At 37.2% G+C, this 25,981-nt stretch overlaps 1 protein-coding gene across 1 annotated transcript in view; it reads left to right on the top strand.

Moving 5' to 3' along the window:
- Positions 1-25,981, top strand: part of LRMDA (leucine rich melanocyte differentiation associated) — a 678,070-nt gene that overhangs the window by 483,973 nt on the left and 168,116 nt on the right. The gene's annotated exons all lie outside the window — the stretch shown is intronic.

Here is a 25,981-nt window from a genome sequence, read left to right as displayed (position 1 = left end):
GGAACAAGGAACAGACAAAAAGCCAGCCTTCATAAGTGATGGAAACAAGGAGGCTTCTTCTGAGAGAGAGACCTCGCTCTAGAGCGACAATGTGCATCCAGGATAAAGGAATCAAGATCCATTGGGCTGGAGGTGGGAGAAATTCTTTAACATGGAATTAAGATGATACTTTTGAATGGCATGTATTATCTTTTTAAGATAGTTATAGTATACTGACTCATTGACAGGCTTATGTTGTTTTTATGTTGAATTATGCAAGGCTATTGAGCAGTCAGTAGGACAAACATGGCAATGGGGTTAGATAATTAGCCCTGCAAAAGCGCTGGTGATCCCATTCAGAAATAGTTGCAGGCTGTTAAAGAGAAGTTGTGTTGGATTAAAATGACTGTTATTGAACCATTTTCTCCAAACAGGTGGTCATCTTCTGCCTTTTGAGTCCTTCTGGCTAGAAGGATGTCTGGGGTGGGAAATCAGTAACTTTGGGCAAGAGGGATTGGCAAAGTGATAATCTGTGAATTTTACAACATGCACAGAATGTTCCTCTTCTCCCCTCTAGGGAGACTTTTCTCTGTATGGGATAAGCATTCTTCTCTCTCTCTTCTGCTGCATTTTTATTTAGGTGGCTGCTGTGAGTACCACAGCTTTAGATGTACATGGAAACTGAGACACTATTTGCTGTAATGTTTAAAATTTTACAACCCTTAACACTGCTGTAACACAACTGTAATAACCAAGTGAACTGTGATCACCAGTCTAAGCCACTGGCCCTAAGTGTTTCAAAGGAAGACCTAAGGAACTAAACACAGCAAGCCCACAGAGCAGTCATTGCTGGTGTATGAGGTTGCAGGCTTGACCTTCTGCCCAAGTATTCAACTCGGTAGCAACTCCACACCTGTACTGGGAATGACAAGACGGGTGCATTTGGAGAATTAACACAAAAGGTCAGTGTTTCCATGAACTGTTACTTTGAAAAGTGTAACACCTCTCTTTTAACATCTAGCAAAGGTGGGTAGAGAACCCGCTGCTTTGCATTACCAATTACTACACAAAGGTGGTGTAGACTCCACCAATGTTTTCTGTTTCTACCATATGAAGCTGCTGTGGTATCTGGTGTAATTGTCTGTAAAAGTGAAATTGTTACAAGTGGCCACCATATGGATGTGTGGTAGAGATTATGGAGTATAATGTGTGCATACATTATAATATTGTTTTACAGATGGTTAGTCAATAACATGTTTCTTAATAAACAAAATACACTGAGACTTAAGAAGGGAAATCTTTATATTTTTTTGGTTTCTAGACTTGTGTGTAGGGCATCTCTAGTTTGCAGGTTTCTCTTTATTCTGTAAGTCAGTAGTAGGTGTATTTTGACAGCTGCATTTTCCTTCCGTTCAGCTTCCTACTTCTGAGCTGGTTCTGAGTAGGAAGAAGTTTTCCTTCTGAGATGATAACAAGATCAGTGCTGCCTGTCAGGCATCTCAATCTTTTGCTCATTTCACCTGGCATTACTAATTGATGGTCATCCTTCTGCAGAAAATTATTCATATCTGTCTTCCTTTGAGAACTCTACCGTTATTCTCTACCAGCTGCCAAGTAAGCTTTTCTTCTATTCCAATCTGAATATTTTCTGATGTTGATGTTTTCCTCATGTGACCCTCTCAGTAGCTAATAACTTTTAACCCTGCTTGTCTTGAGAGAAAATGAGTAGATGATGATTGAAAAATAAACTTAAGGATTAAATGATACCAATTCTCTTCCCATTACTTTCATGCCTTGGTGAAGGCTGTACCTTTATTGGGGAAAAGAGAACACTGAATTAAACGTACTCAACATCTGTTTCACAAGAGACACTTGAGCAGTGTGGAAGTAGCGCTTTTCCTCTGTGATACTAGCAGGGTCTAATCCCGTGACCGTGTCTCTGTCAGTAGCAATTAATCCAGCTTTTGGTTTACCCATCCCAGGGACTTAAAGGAATGGGAGAATGGGTCTTTGAACTGACAGGCTAACTAGCTTTACAACATTGAAGAGCAGAATTAATTCAACAGTTTTGGAATCTCTCCCGCTGTTCTGTTTTGTTATGTCTTCTGTTCCAGAGGCATTGTCTTCTCTCTCCCTCCCTCTCTCTTTCTTTCCCTCCCTCCCTCCCATCCTCTCTGCACCTCCCTTCTTCCTCTCCCCCCTGCCCCCTTCGCCTAATTTTAGGTTAATTACTTGCATGAAAAATATCATTGAAAGTATACTTTGAATTGATTTTTTTTTTTCCAGTTACTAAAATAACCACACCGTTAGGCTAGATACATTCCTCAGCTTGAGAGAGGTTTGCAACTAGAATGGTTTGGGTTTTTTTTTAGTCAGGTGTAACTTGAAAGGGTTAATATGAGCTGGTAACAATACTATTATTGAGTTACCAAAAAAAAAAAAAAAAGCCTACATAAATAATTTCTACAGAAGTTATTTCCACATGGTTTGCATCTGCCTCCTATAATTTTTAGTATCTTGCTTTTGTCACTTGTCACATTTCAAAAGGCACTTCTTTACATTGAGAAGAGCCTGAGAAGTATAAATTCAAAAACGTATCCTCATAACAGTGGTAATTTTTTTTTTCAGAATTTAACAATCTAATTTTTGTCATCTGAGGGGTTTTGTGGTTTTGTGTGTTTTGTTTTTTTTTTTTAGAAAAAAAAACCCAAACCCCACACAAACCAGACCCAAAAAACCCAAAAGACAAACAACTTGAGAAACTTATTAAAAGGTGATTTTGAATATTCACTGGCCGCTTCTTTAAAGACATCAGTTGAATCTGGAGATGAAACAAACTTAGATCTCAGTTTAGGACTGTGATACTCATGAGTGATACCATCATTACCAAGAAATGCAGATTTCCTTTTGTCAGCTTTCTATGTGAAGGCAATGGTATTTTCCTGCAAAGGGGAATGTTCTGCAATAAGATAGAAGTAAAAAATAACCTGACCAAAAGAATAATTATAATGGCTTCAGTTGTAGGTGTATGATAAACAGAATTTCAGAAAAGGAGTGTAAATTTTGAACAGTGATTGAATTGGTGAGGCAACTGCATGATGATCTTGGACAGGTGAAGGCTTGTAAAACCCTAAATTCACTGCAGAGAGAGATATCAATTAGGTAGGTGGGATTGAGTAGGAAAGGTTGTAAACTGTGCTTGATTTGGATCTGGGGAGCTATGATCACTAGGGTGGTGACTGGTTTCATTAAGTTACTCTCCTAGCCGTGTTCCCATGAAGACTACTGAATATTTGTATTTGAAAGCTTGACTCGGTTGCTGGAATTTAACTTTTGATCCTTGTCAAAGTGGCCTAATAGGAAACAACTGTTGTGAAAAGTGAAAGGTTATCTTCTTGTCACCTTGATTGTCACACAGCTTTTATATCTCCTGCAACTAACTTGTCATCCGTTTTGTTGTGCTGAATCATTTGTTCGTTGCTATCACAGAGAAGTGGGTTTTAGGTTCCGGTTTTCCAGCACTGTGTCAGCAGAATACTGACAGGGTCTGTGCCTCTGTAGCTTGTGAGGTTCGTTATGCGTAATTAAAATAATCTAACTATTCTTACAGTGTTGTCTTGTGCTTACATTAAAGAAAAAGAAAGACTGCGAGAGACTTCTAAAGCCACCTGCCCCTTCCCTGGGGTGGAGGCGTGCTGGTAACTCACATTTAAACTTGTAGATACAGCTCTCTTGTGAATCTCAATATGAAAAATGTTTTGGATCTCTTAAAGATGGATACTGGCCTGGAAATTCAGTAAGGACTCAATATTCCTGCTTCTGATCATGCTTGAAGGTCAATGAATAATTTTGTTTTAATAACTAATTGAAATGTTTCTAATCACACATTTGGTCCCTCTGTCATTCAGTTCTAGCCTCTGGGTATTATTGTCTTAGTCTTCACTGTTCAAAATCTTTTTAAGAAAGCAACTTTCCCTGTATCACAATAACAATAGAAGCTATTTTTTTAAGAAAAGGAACGCACCTTTGGGTTGGATTACTGTCACAATAACCTTTAAGTCAGAGGGTACTAACATGGATAGTCATTTATGCATTAGTGCAGCCAAAGACACACAGCCCCTAATGGACTGGTGTAATGATGCTCAGCCCACAGTGTCACACAGTCAACAGGCAATTTTATTTAATTATAACATGGTATTGCAAATTAAAAAAAAAACAACAACAACAACAAGCCACTGTTTATGTGTGGGAACTGTAACTGGAAAACATTTCCATAATGAAAACTAAAGGAAAACACTCTAATCACAAGTAATGGAGTGTAATTTTTACTTGTTTGTTTTTCAGTGTGACACATCCTTTGTGAGTATTTATAAATTATTCTAGGTGTTGATTTTGTAACCTTTGACTACAGAATCATCCCTTGTTGAATGTAGTAAGTATTAAACTGCTTCTGCCCCTTTCCTGTTATGAATTTAATGGATGAGGTAATAAATCAGGCCATTTTGTACCATTGTGTATCAAAGTTGTTTAATGAGTTCTTTGAGTTAGTGAAATCAAATAGCTCTTTTCTTGTATCTATCATTACGTTGTTTATAATCAATTGAAAACAGAATTTTGAGTAGAAAATGTAATGGCTTACCCATTGGAAGTTTAAAAACGTGATCAAACACCCTTCATGAATCTGGACCTTATGGAAAGGGGAAGGCAAGGATGTTGCGGAGGCTATTGCCTCTGTTTTTGTAATGACAAGTTGCACTGTTTCTATTTCAGTTCTTTGCCAAGGTTTGTGAATTTTATGTTAAGCTTTTTTTCTTGTTCTTTGTGGTGCTTGTTGTGGTATAACCCCAGCCGGCAGCTCAGCCCCACGCAGCCGCTCGCTCACTACCCTACAATGGGATGAGGAGAGAATCGGAAGGGTAAAAGTGAGAAAACTCGTGAGTTGAGATAAAGACAGGTCAACAGGGAAAGCAAAAGCCACACATACAAGCAAAGCAAAACAAGGAATTCCTTCACTGCTTCCCATCAGCAGGCAGGTGCTCAGCCATCCCCAGGAAAGCAGGGCTTCATCACGTGTAACTGTGACTTGGGAAGATAAACGGCATCACTCCAAATGCGGCCCCTTTCCTTCTTCCACCCCCAGCTTTATACACTGAGCATGGCATCATATGGCCTGGAATGATGGCCAGTTGGGATCAGCCATCCTGGCTATGCTCCCTCCCAGCTTCTTGTGCCCCTGGCAGATCAGGGGAAGCTGAAAAGCACTTGCCTGGTGTAAGCCCTGCTCAGCAACAGCTAAACCATCAGTGTGGTATCAACATTATCTTCATACTAAATCCAAACCCCAGCACTATGCCAACTACTAGGAAGAAAAGTAACTCTATCCCAGCTGAAACCAGGAGAGTGCTCTTTGGCGGGTTTTGTTCATTGATGTTTTGGTTTGTGGTTTTTTTTGGTAAAGCTTCCTCTCCCTAGCACTTGGGAGGGAACTTTTCTGTAAAAGTATTGGCAGCTGGGCTTGGTTTTTTGTTTTTTGTTTTTTTTTTTCTTTTTTTTTTTTTTAACCTAAACCAGACAAAAGCTTGAAAATAAAAATACATGTTTGTTTTTTCAAAGAAAAAAAAGCAAACCTAAAACCTTGCTTTGATATTATGCTGTATATTTAATGAATTATTAACCTCCAAGCCTATAGTGCTTGCTTCAGCGCTGTTAAATTTTATCATGTTAATCTTTTGCTGTGAATGTGAATATGCTAAATTCCATATAAAATTTTAGAGACGGGAAAAAACTTAAAAAAACAGAAGCAAGTATATTTTATGAAAATTATATTTCCACAGCAAATAATTCAATCTCTCTTTTATTGGTTTGTTTTTTGTAGCTCCCACAGGCACTGGTCTATAGTGTAATCCACCTTGTAAATATGTAGGCTATTTTTAGCTGGTTTTGTGTTTGTAGGAAATGAAGGTTTGAAGCTGAGAAATAGCATCCTTATTTTCTCTCATTGCTTACAATTATTTCCTCTTCAATGTACTTTTCTCCTTTCCTATCCTTTAAATATTCTTTTAAGTCAGCTTGATTAAAATGATTAAAAATGAGGATTCATGCAGGAGTGTTCTCTAACTTTACTTTAAAAATTAAGGCTTTGCATGTGACATAGTCATCTGGGCACATTCTTAACCTGTCAACCTATATGTAGTGCTGAAAAATATCAAGAAGAATAAGGTCCAGAAGCAGGACAGTACCAGGAGCTGCGAGGCCAAGGCTGATGGAGCATATATGGTCAGAGCAACGATGCCAGCAGCGTGCGCTTTCCAGGAGCGCAGCAGTATCAGAGCAAATAGCTGGCCTAATTTCTTGTATTTCTTTCCAGTGTAGACAAGATTCCAATTGCATCTTTAAGTATGATTTCCAAGGCTAAGTCTTATTGAAAGTTAGAAACAGTTTTTCAGAAATCCAGATATGTCTGTTAGAAATGGGAGTACACCCACCTAACTTAAATGGAAGGGTTTGAAAATGTTTTATTGAATTTGCTGGTTCCAGTAATATACATCTACATTTCTTGTAACTCCATCACTGTCCTCATTTACAGTATTTCACAGTGTTAATATTAGGAACTTACCTGTTCTACTGTTAATCATAGAATCATAGAATGTTTTGGGTTGGAAGGGACCCCTAGAGGTCATCTAGTCCAACCCCCCTGCAGTGAGCAGGGACACCGCTAACTAGATCAGGTTGCTCAGAGCCCCGTCCAACCTGGCCTTGAATATTTCCAGGGATGGGGCCTCCACTACCTCTCTGGGCAACCTGTTCCAGTGTTTCACCACCCTCATTGTAAAGAATTTCTTCCTTATATCTAGTCTAAACCCACCCTGTTTTAGTTTAAAACCATTACCCCTTGTCCTGTCACAGCTGGCCCTACTAAAAAGACTTTCCCCATCTTTCCTATAGGCCCCCTTTAGGTACTGAAAGGCCGTAATCAGGTCTCCCCACAGCCTTCTTTTATGTACAGTTAGGAGATCACAGAGAAGGTAAAAATTATTCATAAAACATATTTTATGAAAAGAACCACCCCAGAGCAAGAAATGGAAGTAATTTAAATTAATTTATTTTATTGTTGTTTTGTTGTTTGTTTGTTTTTTTTTTTTCTTCATAGCACTCCTCTTAGCATTGTGATTTTGTTTCCTTTTAATCGGTTTTCCTATTTAGAAATGTGCTTGGTCATATGAGGAAACAATGAAATGACAAGTACAGGCTTTTTTAGTAAAAAAAAAAAGCTAGCTAGCTTGTGGCTCAACAATAATTCAAAAACTATATCTAAGCCCACTTAATGACTTTTTAATTTTTACCTGAAGTCTATGTTGAGGGCTTAGGCTTATATGAGACAACTGTAAAATCAGCAGTGTATCAGTTGACTGTTTATGAACAGATGGAAAAGAATACTTTAAGTTCTTCAGATGCATGTGAAGTCTTTGGATAATACTAATAGATGACAGCTATAACCTTTAATACCTAAGGGAAAATAATTCACTTCGACAGATAATTATGCCAAGAATATCTTGTCATGTTTTCCCAAAACTAATTGCAAACATTGGTATCACTTTTTGATGACTGAAGATGAAATATCTCTGCCTTTCTAAGTCATCATTTGGAAGGGTAAGTAGTATCAACTGGGGAGATGTATGTGTGGTGGTGTTAGGAAATAGGCAGCTGGGGTTTGTATTTGGAGCAGAGGATCCTTATTACGTAAAGCTGGATTTACTCACTGAAGCGCACTGAGGATCATGCATTGTGAATGTTGAAGAGGAGCTTTTAAATGTGATTTATTAGCCCATCCTGTGTTTTATATGTAGTGCAACACGCATGTCCTGCCCTCCTGCTAGCTTTTGCAGACAGCACTCATTCTTCAGCACTCTCAATTTTTGCACAATGAAAAATTAACATCAGTAGGTGGAATAAAATTAACCAGCCTTGAGAATGTATGATGGGACCACCAAGAGACGAGTTGTTTTAGAAAATGCCAGAAACCATCTTTCAGTTCTGATTTTTCAGGTTCGATGTCACGTGCAATATTGGGCATCCTGTTCTCTCACTTGGCACATTGACATATAGGAGCTGTGCAGTGGGGGGATTTGGGTTTGTGTATACCTAAAATTATATTGGCTGTGTTCTTTTTGGGGTAAATATGAGTCAGAATTCTCAGAGTCAAGTACCCTTTTACATCTGGAAAAGATCTAGCTTGCTGCATTTAACCTAGAAGAAATATTACTCAGGTTGCGGTCTAGAGAAATCTGCTGAATAATACTTTGTAAGAATTGTTTGCCCCTGGGCTGCTTATGTATCGGGATCATAGCAAAAAAAATCTGTATAATTCTATTTTCTGTTGGATTGCTTTGATAAATATTTTAATTGTGTATGTTGGTTATATCACTTGAAATTGGCAAAACCCTCCAGTTTCGGTCACAGCATATTTGTGACTTAAGTTTAGTGTTGGATTCTTGTGTGAGAAAGCTTGACAAAGAGTTTATTCTTCTATTTATTCTTAGGTAGAATCTTCGTATTTTTATCAGATGATTGAATTGTGACATGTGTAATTTGGGGAAACCAGAGCGCTTCTGGTATGTTTTCTTACAAATTCTTAACATGACTGGATGCAACTGAGGTACTGTAACGGCGACAGAGATCATACTGCCTTTTGGCAGTGTCAAGCATTATACAATATAGCAAGATATTAATTAGCAGATAACAACACATGTATCTCTCTGTGCAGATCAAATGGAGTGTGAGTTCTACAACAAATTATACTTCCCACTTTTTATTAAAAGCCTTTTTCAGTGCCTGAGACTTTGCCAAGCATTGACCACACTGACTGGAAAATGTAAATGCAGCTTAAATGTATCTAGGAATTTGCTTTTATGTAGACATTTGCTAAAAATTCCCCTTCAAACTTGCTAATAGAGCCCATCTTTTTTGAGTCTCAGACATTTCCTTATGTCCTACAGTGACGCGTGCAAGCCACTCGGTTGCCTTTTGCCTGGTTCAAAAAAGTGAAGCAGCTAGTTTTACCTTCATGATATACCTCTTGGCTGTGCATCTCAAGGTACTGATTATCAGGGTTATATTGGGCCTTTGCAAGATCTAAGTATTATAGCATGTAACTTAACTTCTTTTAATCTAGGAAATTGCATATACTGAAATATCTTTTAGGTGATGAAATTAAGTATTTGATGTTTGTAAAATATTAGAAATAGCTCCTTGTGTGCATTGCATCTTATGTCCAATTTATAATTCTATAGCTACATTTTTCTTGTCTTGCTAGGTCTAAACATGATGCAATTGAGGATAGGAAGTAAATAGAATAGATTACTACAGAATGAAGGAGACTGTCTTTGTGTATTTCAGATATTAACCTGAGAGAAAAGGTTTAGACTCTGTGCTCTGCTATTAGATTTGCTAATATTGCTGTCACGTGAAGAGTAGTTGTACAAAGGAGGTTTCAATTACACTTGCACAAGCAACATTAATCCTTGCATTTCTAATTGCTGAGAGGGTTTTTTTATATTTTATTTTATTTTGCAGCCTCTTACAGAATGTCTCTTTATGTGCATTCTATCTTTATGTGTATTATCTAGATGGACGGATACAGGTAAAATTAATGAACACAACTGTAAACAGTAATAATTCACTTTGATGACAATTTTAGCAGGGTATAATTCAAATTCTTTTTCCACCTCAAGCAATTCTTCAAAACTGAGGGCTAATGTTTTCTCTGAAAACAAAGTCTTCAATAACCATCACAAGATCTTAGAGAAAATCACATGGGATATTGCTGGAGGGCAGGAATGAAATTCAAACATGACACCAATGTATGACATGTAACAGAACTGCAAAGTAAATAAAAGAATCAAAACAGGCTCTCTGTCTTGGGAATAATTATTAAATAATTTTTGATAGCATGAGAAAGGTGTGTGATTGTTTGTTAATGTGGTGCTGAACAAATATGAAGCAAAATACAGTACCTAAAAAAGCTTGTGAGCTGAACAGACAGACATATGATGAAATAAGAGTTGAATTTGAACTTCTGACTGAGGAATTTTTCAGTTTAAATATGTATTTCCCAGAGTGTTGGAGAGCCAGCATCATAGTTAATGCATAAGAAATGTTCCCAGATTTCTTGGTGAAAAGATTTAGATGTGTGCAAAGGTTTATTTTGATTTATTATTTGTTTTATTTAGCTAATGGTGACTCCTTAACACTCTCTCATTGCTCTAGTCCTATACACAGTATTTCATTTCTATTAGCACATAGGATAATCCAACTCACTGTCTTGTTATCGTGATATCGATGATTCTCCTGTGATATCGGCAGCACTTCAGTCTTGAGAGCAAGGGATGATGAACCAAGCTAATACAAAATGTATGCTATTGTGCTTGGTAGGCATATTGGACACAGTATGCCTACTTTGTTTGGGAATTTTTTTTTTCTAGCTTTGCTCAGAACTATTGAAATATACTATTTCAGCCCATTATTATTTTTCTCTGAGCTTATATTAGAGCCTGCAGTATACATAACATTCTAGCAGGAAAAAAAAAAAAAAAAAAAAAGAGTGGTTTTGCTTTTTGTAACTCTCTATCATGCAGTTTAATTTTGCTAATTCTGAACTCTTCCTTTAATTCTTCATGTCATTAAATTATGAGATGTTCCAGAGCCAAGCCATCTGGCTTCTATAAAAGCCACAGAAGGATCAAGGACATCTCCAACTGCTTTTATTGACCAGAGCTCCTCATGAGCCTTTAATGAGAATAGTGGGGGTGGGCAGAAAGTTTGGGTTTCTTAGCTTAAAGTGCTCTTAGTAATGGGCCTCAGAAGTGAAGTCAGCTTTCTACACTGCGTTTCATAAACCTTTTATGACTGCAAGAGTGTAAACAAGGTCCACTGTGTTTGTCACTGAATAAAAAGGATATTCTGAACGTTTGATACACATTTCTTTATTGAAAAAAGTTCTTCATGAGCTCCATATGATATTTGTACTACAGTCACTTTGAATTCAAATGTCCCAGTCTTTAATGACTTGAAATGTAAGAGGAACAACAAAAAAAAAATCTATTTAGGAGTTGAAATACAAATGGTGGTTGACTAAGACTTTTTTTCATGTGTTTATATCTTGTATCTGTCATGGTAAATGTAGGCAGAAAATGCTCCTTGTGTTTATAGAAGACAAAACCTGTGAAGAAGTTTTAGCAATTTGAGGAACTATGCCGTCACTGTCAGTATTGCTGCATTTTAAATCATTGGCTTATTACAATTCCATTATAAGTGGCTAAGTTAGCTTACTCTCTAGTCTTGATTTTGCTTTCAATACCATTTAGCAGAGAAGAGTTGGGATATTGATGGCTGTTCTTGACAGCATTTTTCAACTGTGTAGAAAGTTTTTATTTGTGAATTGGAAAATGGCTTTTAATGTTATAGCAGTAAAAAAATGCTATAGGTAGAATAATAGGAATAGTGAAGCTCTTTATCTTTGTTACTTTTTGCAAGGTGCCCAAGACAGTGATCTTGTATATAGGAGCTTTTTTGTCTTTTGAGTAGATGAAGGCTGTTCCCTTGGGTAAATGACTTATCAGAATGTAGTTATAAATCAGGGCTCAATAGAAGGATCATGTATATAAATCTTCAGTTGTTTCATTCATAATATGAGCCCCTTGCTTTCGTACTACTTTGAAACGTCTGCATGCCCTGTCTGCCCTATGACATCTTGATGCAGCTGATAAATATATAGGGCTTTATGACCCTGACTGTCTAGAAGCCAGGGCATGGCCTAATGTCAGGCGCCTTCAAGTCTTGATTGCAGAAGATATACCTTAAATGATTTTAAGACCTGTTACCTACTATTGAATTCATCCATATATTTCTGTTGTTTGTGTTGCTTCAGGTGGTTTTGGAAGGATGCTGAGGTTAATAAAAACCCCAACAATTAAAAGAATTATCATAAGAATCCATGAGATATGATACAAGATAACACAGCCATATATTTTAGGCTCCTAGAAGCCTGAAATTGTAGCATTTTTAAGCAAGTGTGAGAACAACTTCAAGCTCACTGAAATCAGTTACAACTATTAATTTAACAAAATACGGCACATCTTCCAAACAAGATGCTGATGTGGGCCAGAGCTGCTGATAATGTGAAGCACGTGTGAACATTTCAGCGGTAGCCTCCAAGCATTAACATAGTGGCAAGCCTTCACAGGAGGGCGTTAGAACTGCTGGGGAGTTCAAGGGACGTCTTCATTACACCAATGGATTACCTTAGCTGTTGTGCCTCAGCCAAAACTTGATCCAGGATTCCCAGGTAGATTTGGCATCAGTTTCCAATTCCAGGATCGTGTGTAGAACAAATAATGCCAATCTCTTCCAAGCTTCACTGCAATACCTGCCCTGAACAAGAGTAAGACACAAGCAATTTTTTTTTTCCAGAAGTAGTTTTGTACAAACGTTGAGTGGGGGAGTAGCACAATGAGACAGCAAGCGGCTTCACTCTGGTGCTCCGATTACCACAGCAGTAGAATAAATTGCATAAGGACAAGAGTTCATCCTTTTTGTTATTAGATAAATTCAGAGCATAACCAGCTAATCTGTATTACAGACTAACAGAGAAATTCAAAGTAGGAATACACTGATACATGCAGTACATGAATAAAGCATAATAGGGAAATACAACAGATAGAAGCGAGTGGGCAGATTTACCACCCACCACCCAGAACTATGAATCTGTCTGACATCATCCCTGGTTAAAAGAGAGACAGATCTCTGCTTTGGCTTAATTACACATAATTTGGCTGACAGTTGAAATACAAACCTAAACAGTCAGTCAGCTAAAGATACATAAAATTAAGTATTTCACACAGTGTCCAACCCCTTCAATCTTTATTAATAACTTAATTACATTAATTACACCATGATTTAATGTATTTCTAGTACAAGAGGGGGGGAAAAAATGATAGACTCCCCTAAGTAATGAGCTGCATAGCAATTCTGTTAGAATTAAGACTATTAGCAAAATGCAAAGTAGCAGTAATTTGTAAATATATACTCCACAGTTTATAATTCCTGTTGTTCCACCCTATAATTCTTTTCTTTAGCAAACTCCAGCAGACATAATTTTGGAGGTCAATCCAAATGTGCCAGAAACATTATTAATAGAAGACTGTTCTCAGGCTGAGTGGATATGTGATTAACCTGGTATTTCCACTACATTTTTGCGCCTTTGGGTTTGTTGCTGTTGTTTATAGGGGGTTTTTGGCCCTATCTTCAGCAACAATCTGTAGCACTAAAATAACCTGAATTTCCCTTATTCTTTTCCATTCCATGGTGCAACACAACTGTCTTGAAGTACTGAAGCCTTTATATATCAACTCATGTCTGAAAATAGTGTGGTAGATCCGTGTAGTGGATCAGGTTTACTGGCCTTTAACCTCTTGTCTGGGTAATGGTCCCCTTGAACAGTATAAATACATGTGCAGTTCTTCAGAGAAGTTATGTCAATTCTAACCTGTTGGACCAAGCAAGGCTATATAAAATAGCAATTTGACAGTAAACTTTGAGAGTTAGGAATTCTAAGCGCTCTTTTACGGCAGGTACATCTACATTGTACCTTCTTATGGAAGCAGGCTGAGTATAGTCATATCAGCGTATAATAGTCACAATCAAGAAATATTCATGAATATAACTTCTCTATATCACCTATATTACCATACACATCTGACAATGCTGAATTGTAAGGGTATTTGCTTTCTTAGTCATTTAACTAAAGAACTTATTTGAATCCTTGAAATAAAAGTGGAACATGTCCAGTTTAAGTAGGAAAAGTCATTATTTTGGAGTTGTAAATTGCTTAAAATCAAAGGGATGGCACCTCCTTAATGGCTAAGCTATAGCTGGCATATTTGGTTAACCATCTTTTCTAATCAAATTAGAATTTGCTTCTTAAGTCAGGTTTCTAACTTTAAAATGTCTCCAAAATGTTCTTTCTTTGAGGCATTACCTTTGGAAAGAAAGCTGATATCCCTTTCAAGGGATTCTTTCACAGTGAATTATTCTGATGACTGCAACTACACACTCCCATAAGAATATCCCTGTAAACTTTTGTGAATTATTTCAAGATGTAAAATTATTGAAATTATTTCTATTGTCTTCAGAATAAGGTTTGCCCTGATTAAAATAGAGAACCAAGCGTTACTCACAGGCGAAATGTGACTATACCTCGTCTGGAACTGACAGGGACAATTTGAGAGATCCTGCTAACATTTTAAAATGTAGAGATATAACAAAATGGAAAGGTATTTAAAGCATTCATATTTGGGCTTGCTTGAGCAGTCATTCAAAGTTAAGGAGTCAGTTGCATTTGCAGTTTGTCAAGGATTTTGGTGCTTTGTCGTTTCCATGCTACTTCACCGAGCGTGTCAGTGTGTCTGCCTGGGAGACATCGATAACTAAATCACTGAAGTGCCTGCCTGAAGTGTTTGACTATTGTTCTACTTACAATCTCAAAAAGCTGAATAGCTCTATGGTATACACTGCATGAGCTACAGAAACGCGCTTCTCTTATTCTTGCCATGATAAATTATGGAAGTGTCCACTGTATTCACTTTATTACCATTCTTTCTTTTACTATAGTCACCTGTCATCTGCCTTTATCATTCAGATCAGTGATTTGGTGCTTATTCTCTGAAGATTCCCCAGATGTGATATTTTTATATTCTTTAATACTTCTGAACTTTTGAATACCTAGTTAAAAAGCTGTCAACAGTGATAGGTATCTACATAGATGTCTCCATATTGTCACAATGGTGATTCTGCATACCTTCAAAATTATAATGGAAATATTTTTCATGGTAGAACTGTTAGATTAAAACATGCTATCCAAGGTTGTATGTTTGGGATGGAAGAAGTCAAAGGCATGCTGCATAGACTGCTTATTTGTCTAGCAGTAATTCAATGGAGATGGCAAGAAATAAAGAAATGTTCTTTGCTGCTTTGCACCTCAAGACTCCAGATCTCATTTTCCTAGAGTTTAATTCAAGTACGCTTTATACATTTATTTTGAAATTGAAAAAACCAAATATTATCACATTAAAAAGAAAAAGAAAAAAAGGAAAACCTGTCACTTTTAAAATTAACTTTCCTGAAATGGAAAACTGTTGTTTGTTTAATTTAGTCATGTTTGTCTTTAGGAAATGCTGATGAATATCTGAGAATAATGCTATATGTTCCCATTGAAAATCTTCAACTAGGATAACTATATGAACTAGAAAGTGTGAATATGGTCCTGAATAGTGATGCATTACCTTTATACTTCTTTTGTCAAACCCTGATTCTTAGCCTTCTGTAGCCTCAGTCCTGGAAGTGCATATGGGTGAATACAACTGAGTGGTTTGTTAATTGTTCTGCCTAGTGAATGGTGCTACAATACATACTGTAAACTCTGTAGAAGGTATCTCCTCTATTCCTTTCATGATAGATTCCTAAAATTCGTTTAAGTTACTTTAGTATTGTTATTTTTTTAACATGGTAGAAAGAGGAAAACTTTGTGAAACTTGCATTTTGAGGCTGTTCAGTTTTATTTGAAAACTGTTATCTTTTTTTTTAGAAACCCTAGGCATAGTTTAGAACTCTAGGCATACAGTTCCCAAAGGCAGTTCTTTTTGCAGGGTTTTTCACAGAGTCCTAGTCTTTATTTCTTTTAATCAGTGAGTACAGAGTTACTGTTTCCTGAAAAGTATTGCATGAGAACAATTTATACTGAATTATGAGACACAGCACATGTACAAGATCTTCTGTGATGATCTTCATTCCTTTTTGTAAGATTGTCTTGATGATGTAATGATACAGGGAAATAAATATAGGTTAATAAATATAAAATATAGCTGGACATAACTATTATTAAAGAATGTTGAGTTTATTTTATTTGAGTTTTATTTTGCTGCAAAGGCGTCTAATTTTGAACTTTGTAAGACATTCATAATATAGTCAGGCCACTGTTTGGTGTTTTAGTGGATCTCTGAATGTAAAGGAATTACACCACAGAGTAGCAGTCTCTATATAAATCTGCATTATGGCTGGCTGTTAAAGAAAAGCAGTAGGAAAATAGTATATTGAGAAAGTATCATGACAGTATTTGCTTTCTCAGTTTCTTCTCAACTTGCTCCTTCACTGAACCTTTTGGGTATTTTTCTCTAACGTTGATGAATATTGGAGCAGTGAATGTTCAGGTGTGTCCAAGGTTGGATCAGAGCTGTTTGTCCAGCCCTGAAAAAGCACCTGTACTTGAAGTGGATTCTGCTATTGTAATATTTGGTGAATAGGATTTCACTGGGAACTGATCTGTGCACAGTGAGAAATAGGTCCTTTTGCACACTATTTGTAATGGAGTGGAAAATTACATTTGCCACTGCAAGATCAGCCCCATTAGTGGGAAAGCAGATTCTCTTGCAGAGAGCTGGAATACACCTCAGGCAGTGTCAGGGTGACAGTCCAAATAATGGGAGTTTGGAATGAACCGGGAGATACTAAAATGAAAAACTGCTTCTCTTCATACATTGTGGTTCCTTCATAAACTTATTGCTACATAAGGAACAGTTTGATTTAAAACAGCATGAAACTAAAAAACCCCACATATTTGAACAACTGTTTATAACTTGTTTTGAGGATGAAGCCTACTGTTGTGAAAAGGAAATGCAGTGATTTTATTCCTGGACCATTATCTAAAGCAGTGTGAAGCTACTAATGTAAACAAGAATGCTAAAGTGTTTTGTTAGAAGGATTTTTTGGTTTTGTTTTTAAATAACACTGCAAGTGTTGCCAATTCTCTCTCAACCATATGTATACTTTAGGAATTGAGTAAAGGATCTTCTATGCAAGTGCAAGCATCTAAGACATGGTGCAGCCGTCCCTGACCTACCCTTTCTAACAACTTTTCTTCTCAGTGAAACTGTTTTAATCTTACTCCACCAATGAATGATTAACTTCTGAGTTAGGTATATAAAAGGAATGCTGTCAGTTTTATTTTAAAGTGCTTATAAGTCTCTGTCAATGAAGATAAATTGCAGATGCTGGCAGTCCAAAGAGCAAAAATAATTTATATTTCCTTGATGCTTAAAAAAAAAAAAGAAATAAAAAATTAGAACTCTCAATGCCTCTGAAATATGTGATACCAAGAACACTGGGGACTGCAATTCACTTTGCTTCTGTAAATGTGTTGGAGGACTAGAAGTTCTGGTAGAGCTAGACTGTGCTCTAGAATGACAGTCAAACTTGAATTTATTTAAAATCTGCCATTTCTCTATTGAAGTTGTACTCTTGCTGATTGAAATAAAAAAAAAAAAAAGAGGAAAAAGTGTACGCCAGATTTTTTTTCCAGATTTTTTGTTGTACTCTTGCTGATTGAAATAAAAAAAAAAAAGAAGGAAAAAGTGTACGCCAGATTTTTTTTTTGTTTGTTTTGACTGAACTGTGTAACTGACAACTTCTGCGAAGTCCACCACACATGGTTGTGAGGTAGCAATGCAGAGAAACAGCAGATCTGTTGTACAGACCAACAGTTTAGAGAGAATTAAAAGGTCTTAGGTTTCATTGCCATTCTTCTGTCAGGGTTACCCACTGCATTTATAGTCATTAACTTCTCTAGGAATTGATCTAAATGGTAAAATTCAGATCAGCTTTTGAATGAATTATTTGCTCTCAAAGACTGCTGCAAATAATTAAGCATATGAGCCTCAATGATTCACAGATCCCAGGCCATTTAGACTAAAATATCCGTTAAGGTTTTCTTATCCATCCCCTGTTTTGCAACAGAATTCTCTGTAGAGCATCTTACTCCCGTAGTAATTTCTGTCGGTTTTTTTCTTATTAGTGTTACTATGTGGTTATTTTGTGCTTTGAGCAAAAGCTCATCTTTATTTTTTGGATAAGAAACTTCAATCATTAGGACATTAACAAACTTGTTAAGGGCAGTATTTTTGCCTGTGCTTAAGAGCAGAATCCATAATGCAATTAGGTTGCAGCTTTTTAATTCCACTGAAAAGGTAGGCATCAGACATTACATATAGTGAATTTGCAGAGGAAGGATTTTGGATGGGGTCACCAAAAGTGAGAAAGATGCTTGAGCTTCATCCTGTTACAGGAATGACCTGATTTTTGCTTTGTTCCTCATCTGCAGCATACCTCTGACCTGTCTTTTTCTTAGGAATGGCACCTTCTAATTGCCAGCTTAAATTTTGATAGGTTCCCTATTCTTAACACAGGTGTGAGGGGATTGAAACTCAGGGGCATTAGTATTTGTAGTCATTATGGGGTCCATCCACCTTCTTTTTGGTCCTTCTCAGAAGTGAGATTTGTATGTAGTGGCTACTGTCCTCAAAAATATAAGGAAATGCTTAGGGTCAGGCTGATTTGTATGTTTCTGATAAAAATATTTTTCATCATCAGAGCAAATCACCGCTGAGTCAGGTGTACATTGGATTTATTCCAGCAGTGATTATAAGGTGTGGTTTATGTAGGAGGGTCTGCAGTTTGTGTATCATTGATCAAAGACTGAGGCTTTCCTTATACAGATCAGATTCTTCCTTTGATAAGTTGGGATAATTGGGATAAAAATACAGTCAATAAGTGAACAGGGCCTGACACCCATACCTTGCGAAAGGCAAAGTCTAGCATCTTTGGTCTGTTATGAGGGTGTCTGGACTATCTGAGTGAGTGAATACCAGTTAGTCTCTGGGCCCATTAAGGCAGAGTTGCCTATAGTTCCTGGTGGACAAATGAGCATCTTGCATAAAATTTAGTCTTTGTTGAAACGTAATCGATTTTTGAGCTAAGAAGATCTTTATCAAAGGGGAATATCCACAGCTGCACAGGGCAAGTCCCTGCACTGTAAGGTTTTAGACTGGAACTGTAATTGAAATACTTAAACAATCTTGTTAGCGATAAACATTTTTTTTTCCAAGTATTTCTTCAAAAACTTAAAATCTTGAGAACTCGTAATTGAAATGATATATCCTGGTTTTAATTTCTCTGATAAGGAGGTGCAAACTGTGTGGGGTAAAATAAATATATGTTTCTGGATGACACCATCTTGGCATTTCCGCACATTCTTTTCTAAATATATTCTTTATCCTAGCTGTCTTGAAATACTTTTAATATAATTAAAAGCACAGAATGAGTGCCAGACTTGTCAATTCCAACAACAAAGTGCTGAAATTTTCAGTGAAACTGAGAGATCCATCTCCCACACATTGTAATGAATAGGTTCATAAAAGGAAAATAGTTTAATTACATTTTAGTTCATGGATTGTTAATAGGCTGGAGTATCTAAATTGAATAATGTGATTCTGGTAATAATTATGTGTAAATGAACTTGTTTAAATGATATTTTACAGCTTCTTTATAAAATTACAGCTAGAGGCAATCCAGTGATAGACAGACAAAGGCCATGCAAAAATTATCATAAACTATTAGCTTGTTTGCAAAGGGTTTTATGTTAATCTTTTAGTACTTAAAGCACTCTGCAATTAACATATCACGGGGAGCTGCCTTGCAGCAAAGGCATGCAAATTAAAGTGCTCAGATAAAAAGCCATTCACATAAAAAAAATCAAAGAAAGGGTGGCATAGCACTCAAAGGGTACTGGTTTTATATTTGAGATTAAGGAGGTGTAATGATTGTGTTATCTAACTAGGGTTGTAATTAAAGCTTTTCTCCTGCAGACATGACAATAGATACAGCATTGATTTCGCTGTTTTAATTGTGAAAGTCATTTTATTTCAGGGCAGAAGATATGAATAGCCTAAATCAAAGGGCTAGAAGATTGCTTTGTTGATAGTACTTGTTCAACAGCTGCCTTGTTGCTTAATACACAAATGGGGAGAATGGTGAAAGAGATCCTGGGAGGTGCTCCGTATTGTAATTCTCCTGCTGGTTTCCTTTCCTTTCATGAAAAGGCAAGGATCTGTGTACTGATTGTAAACAAGCGATCTTTTCATACATCACCAATGTTTTTCCTCCCTTAGTTTCCTCTGAACAAAAGAAGTCATAAAAGCCTTGAACTAACTTTTACTATTGCTCTTTCCAAACTACAAAAGTTTTTGTAATAAAACCATCATCTGCTCTCAGAGATATCACACTTTTAGTGGGGAACAAAAAGCCTCCATGTGGCTGTAATTCCTGTTATCAGAAATGCCACTGTAACAAAAGGGATGCGCTGTGGGGAATTGGATGTTAGATTTTTATTTACATTATGTTTGTGGCTGTACAGTCTCCACAGTGTTAGACTGGGAAAGGGTGACTTTTTTTTTCCCCAATCACTATAGTAACAGAGTAGAAAATTAATGATCAAAATTAATGCACCTGGCTGGATTCTCAACTTGCATAGGTGGGTGTCCTGTCTGCTTGTGCTAGCGGGGAGTTACGCGCTCAGAACAGGCAAGGCCCAGGAGCTGACATGGGAATAAACTGGACTGGTGGATACAGTTGATCAGTTTGAAAAACATTCGTATCAATACAGCATATTTCCTCTCTGGTATGGAAGGAGTTAACTCAACATGGCACGTCAGTGTAGCTTATTTCCTCTCTGATGTGAAAGAAGTTAACTCAATATGTAACTACATGCATGCAAGACGAATTGTATCATTCTTCATTGTACCAGTATACTTGAGGTGTCTACAGTCTTTATATTATAGACGAGATGCGAGTAGTAAATGTGTGTTTTCTTTTTCCTTAACAGAACCAAAATGGGGATTAAAATGGTGCAGGGTCTCACCTAATAAGAACTATCCTAAATTCCCTTGGAGACTTTCTGAGAGACTCAAATATACAGAAATTAGTCTGGCTTTCTGCCAGTAGACCTGCACATTTCCTAATTTGGGTTTAAAGCAGGAGCCGGCATGTCACAAGAGAAACCATTCTCTTGTAATTACAAGCAGTAAGGACTGGTGACACTTTGTCTCTGGGACTGTACTCCACTGCTGGTCCCCATCCTTATTGCTGCTGGAATATTGGGTTAAATTCACGTTTCCCCCCCCATATTTTTCAAAGCCCTCCATGGAACTGGCTCACACTATCTAAGAAATTGCTTTTCTCCAACTGTAGTGACAGATTCCCTTGACAGCTACGTTTCACAGCAACTATGAAACTGTCAACCTTGGGGATGATGCTTGTGAGAGCAACAGACAGAGCTTTCACAGAAGCTGGCTCAAGGCTGTGGAGCCTAGTTCTGGAGGAGGATAGAATGACCACAAATCTCGCTCTTTTCAAAGCTGTGTAAAAATTGCTCATTCAGCTGATGTTATCCACAGCCAGAAGAGAAACAGTGATGATTAAAGTAAAAGGTGGAAGAGGTTGCAGACAGAAAAAGTTCCTGGGGAAAGCGAAGAGACAAGACCATCTGACAACTCATGTAGCAGGGTGGTTATAACCTTTGTTCAAATAAGACCTACTGAGGAGCATGGCTCGCTTATTTTGGAAGCACTGAAAACAAAAATGTTTTAAAGATGGTCTGAGATTTCTAGCCTGACTTCTGAGCCAAGAGCTTCATTAGATGTGCTGCCATAGTTAAGATCATATAGCTTGATGAGCATTTAGGAATACACTGTGGTATTTATTTATATTTATATATGTGTATATATAGACTGTTGAAATTCATGTCTGTGTGATATTATTAATGTAAAAAGATTTTAGGTTTTGGGATCGTTATATCATTACAGCCAGCCCTGCATGGAAGAATTGCACGGCTATGTTTGCATAAGCTTCATTACTACCCGCTCCCACCTCCAAATGTTTAATGGAGTAGCTACTTCTTGCTTGAAATATTTAGAAAAGGTCTGAGGAGAAATGAAGAAAATCTTGTGGGTGTTTTGCAGCAGATTGTGAAAAGATCTCCAGTGTGGTTTTTTGGAAGGTAGAGATTTTTGTAGCTGTTATATAGACTTGATTGAGTCTTACTGAGGTTTAATCTTACTCTTACAAGCTCCCCTATTTGCAGGTTTCTACCCATCTAATTACAGAGGACATTAAGGTAGGATATCCTCTCACTGGATCTGGCTCTTAATTCAGTATGAAAAGTCAGATTGAAGATAAAGATATGTCTAGATAGGTTGTGGTGGATTTATCTGTAGCCCTGTGTGGCTGTTTCCAATATTTACTTTTTAAGCAGGGAAGATTATAGGATAATACTGTCTAAAAGGCACACCAGATAGCATAAAAGCATTTTAGAAAACTTCTCCTGCTTAAAGAATTGGTGTAACCTCTTTTCATACAATGAGATTATTTCTAAAAAGTATTCCTTGATTCTGAAGGAAAAAAAAAGCATTTTAAAAGCTGATAACTGCATTAAAAGTATTTAGCAATGCAGTGAAACCTGTAGCAGCAAAAGCTTCAAAGCTTCTGCAGAGGTCTCTGGATGGGGCTTTGTAGATTTGTCTTTTGTTTATTTTCAAGAGACCATTTCCAATATAACTCCAGCTGGAAACGTACATGTTCTGCATATTGCTCTGTAGGAAAAGGAGTTCTTGGGAGCCAAGTGCCTTAGGCTCTCAAAAATTGTACTGATGACTAGGAACTTGCCAGTAGCTTGAGGGTACCGAGGGGCTAGCCAGTAGCTTCAGTCTGTCACAGGGCTAGACCTCCGAGGGGGGGGAAAAAAGGGTTTACAGTGCCTCTCATTAGGATTATGTGTATATGGTAATTGACACACAGAGATGCACAATTTGAAAGCATTTCAAGATTAATCTCCTTTTGTCTAGGTGGTAAAGTTCCAGTCAAGTAATACCGCCTGCCTGTAACGTCTGGCTTTGGATTTCTCCCAGTCTTGAATGCTCACTACATTTAGCCTGGAGTCAAAGATCTGATCCTTTCCAGACATTATTTCTCATGTAAGCCCTTTTCTGCTCTCCCATGGACACAGCTATCCTTTTGGCTTAGCGTTTCTCAGTTAAACCAAACCCTTCTATGAAAGTGTATTCTTCTGTTATGCTCTCTTGATCAATTTTTCTGTGGTTTTATTAGTGTCTTTAGTGGAACACACCAAATTCACTCCCAAATGTCTCAGACTTGGTGTTTTTTCAAACACAGCATCAATTTGCTCTTAAATTTTCTAACGAGAGATTATGCTGCTGAAGACACTGTTACTTCACTGGGACTGAAACTGGTTTGCTGAAGCTTCTTTCTTCCTAATAACTGATGGGAAGACTGTGTATTCAGCGCTTTGGTCAGTGGCCATCTATGCTTATGCTTAATGCTTGCTTATTATTGTCATATCATTGCTCTGAGTTCTGAAACTCTCACGTTAATATATAGATCTTGTAACTGTGCACTTAGTAATAACTGACTTCCAAGTTATTGTAGAGAAAAAACCTAATGGATTAATAAAATGGCCACTGCCATCTTTAGCAGTTGTTAAAGATGTAGGATAAGACAGTGGAAGATTAGTATAATTCCAGCTCATTCAGTGTTGCAGAAAGAATATGAATTCCTTAGAGGTTATGAAATTCCTGCATCATTGAACATCTCAGTTTATGTGGATCAAGTCGTACGCCATATATCTCCCATATCAGGGACAATGGAAGGTCATCATCCATAATGACTCCTATTTCAGTGAGTAACCTACGGAAATCAGTACAGCTAAACCCTCACATTAGAACACCTTTATCTTCGGGGGGGCGGGGGCGGAGGAGCTGTGGTTTTAAGTGTGATATTGAGTCATTACATTCAGTAGTTTCCCTACTTTCTTAATCTTAGGTATGTGCTTAAGTTTCTGGCTAACTCACAACTCTGGGTCAGACTTTTGCTCATAGAACTAACTTCAAGTTGACTGCATTTCTGGAATACATCAGATAAGCTTCTTTTGCAAGATCTGTCCCTATGAGTTATCCTTTCTGATAATTCCCATTTTAGGAGCACTTTTAGCTCCCCATGCATTAGAGAGCATCCTATGGAAGGAATTCTTAAGTGGGACTGAACTCTTATTCACTGGGAATTGTGAGCTTGTGAGGACTTACAGCACTAGATCCTGACTCAACAGTCCTTTGTTTTTCTCTCCAAATTTTGCTTTACTTTTCTGAGCCTTACAAAGTGTCAACATAGAAGTATGTTTTAAAAAATATTTTCTCTGAATGGCTTGCTAACTACCATGTATTACTATGGGCTATCAATTTATTTTTCAAGAAGTTAGAATGTCAGAAATATAAGATCATTCAGGGTTACTAATGGACATTATATGTAGTACTGACATGGGGATTTGTTATCTAGCAGCAGAAGCAAGTGCTGACTTCGTTAAAGTGGAAAAAAAAAGCCCACCCAAAGAAACAACAAAAAATCTTATACCTTATTTATCACTTCTACTCTTACTTTTTAATGCCGGTGAGTTTCTTATTAACCTCACCATTTTTATTTTGCAATGTGCATGTTCACGCAGCAATACAACTTTAATAGAATGGTTAATAGACAAAATGACCCTTTTTTTCTTTGATTAGAAAGACATACTTCCTCCTGTACATTGTAGGTTATGAAATAGTCGCAACTGCAGAAAAACTGCAATCAAGGCTTGTCATGGATTACATGATTTTTATGGTATTCTGCAATTTTCAGGCCTAGTTTCCTTCCTCAAAAATTTTATGAACAGTCATCATCTTAGTTTTTTCTTATGTGAATCTCTCTAGGCTTCTACTTCTTGGTATTTTGAAAAATGCTGGTCTTTTTGGTACAGGGGATGGAAAGGATTGCAAAAAAGCAGCTTTAATATTGCTCCAACGAAGTCTGAAGCTGAAAGCAGGAGCTAGGACAAATATTAGGAGTGACTGAAGTGATGCTGGTTTTTAAAGAATTGCTGGAGGATTGACCAGGCATAACCTTACAGAATGTTCCACAGTTCATAAGAACATGCAGTCATGAAGTCAAAGGCATCACAGATGGTAGACTCATCACAGACCCGCATGTGAAAATAGGAATAATCACTATCTCTTTTTTCAAAGCAACATTAACAATTCTTTATGTATTATGGTCAAAGCATGTGTCTATTCAATACGAGTCTCTTTGGTAACTCAGTTGTTATTAGTCAAGCTAGAGAGTTCCCAAAGAAACTAGTCTTTCATTCAAGAGAGTGTTTCCAGGGCAGGAAAAGTATGAAATATGTTCAGGGCACTGGCTCTACAGCTGAAAATAGATGGTCACTAAGACTGGAATATTTTATATATTAGGAAAGGGTAATAATCTGAAAAGAGTACTCATTTCTAAAAATTAAGTTTATTCTTAATGATACATAGGTTATGTATTGCATATCCCAGCCATGAGCAGGCAGGTTTTCTTGTGCTTCCTCCAAATTCTCTGCTTGTAATCTGTGTTTGTCCTGCCAGATTCCACATGCACTGCTACATTTTTCCAGAAAGAATTATTGTTTCTTTTCGCAAGAAGTTGGTTTTGGGTTTTTTGTTTTTTTTTTTTTTTTTTTTTTTTTTTTTTTTTTCTTTCCTTGTGGGCTAGGTGTCTGTCCACAAAAAACACAGAGAATTAACAGCAGCAGAAGATGGTCTTGTTGTCAGAACAGGAACATATTCCTGGGCAAATGCTGGCCCAGTCTGTAGCAGGCAGGTGTCTGAGAGGCATCTCTGTGCCAGCCCAGCCCTTGGCATTGGGTCAGATGATGTGGGCCCATCTGCTGTGTACCAATTTTCAGACAGAGGTGTTTTTCCTTCACTTGGTCATTTCTAAGTCTTCTGTAGGGTTGCAGTTTATTTCAGCTTCCAGAAATGTAAGGCAAGCTGTAGTGCTGAGACAGAAATACGCAGTACGCCTGCAAAAATGAGGGTAATCCCACTCTTTGATGGGGGTAGTATGTTTTATAGCAGGTGAATATAATTTAGTGCCTTTTAGCTGATCCAGTCCCTCTGTGGTTGCTATGCCTTGACCAACAGAACCAAGAATTTATGTCATCTTCTAGAGAGCTGTCTGTGTCTCAAGTGTATAC

Source organism: Egretta garzetta, unplaced genomic scaffold (genome assembly GCF_000687185.1).
Source record: "Egretta garzetta isolate BGI_Z169 unplaced genomic scaffold, ASM68718v1 scaffold56, whole genome shotgun sequence".
NCBI lineage: Eukaryota > Metazoa > Chordata > Aves > Pelecaniformes > Ardeidae > Egretta > Egretta garzetta.
Note: the sequence above shows the minus strand (reverse complement) of the source record. Positions and strands in the feature narration are given on the sequence as shown.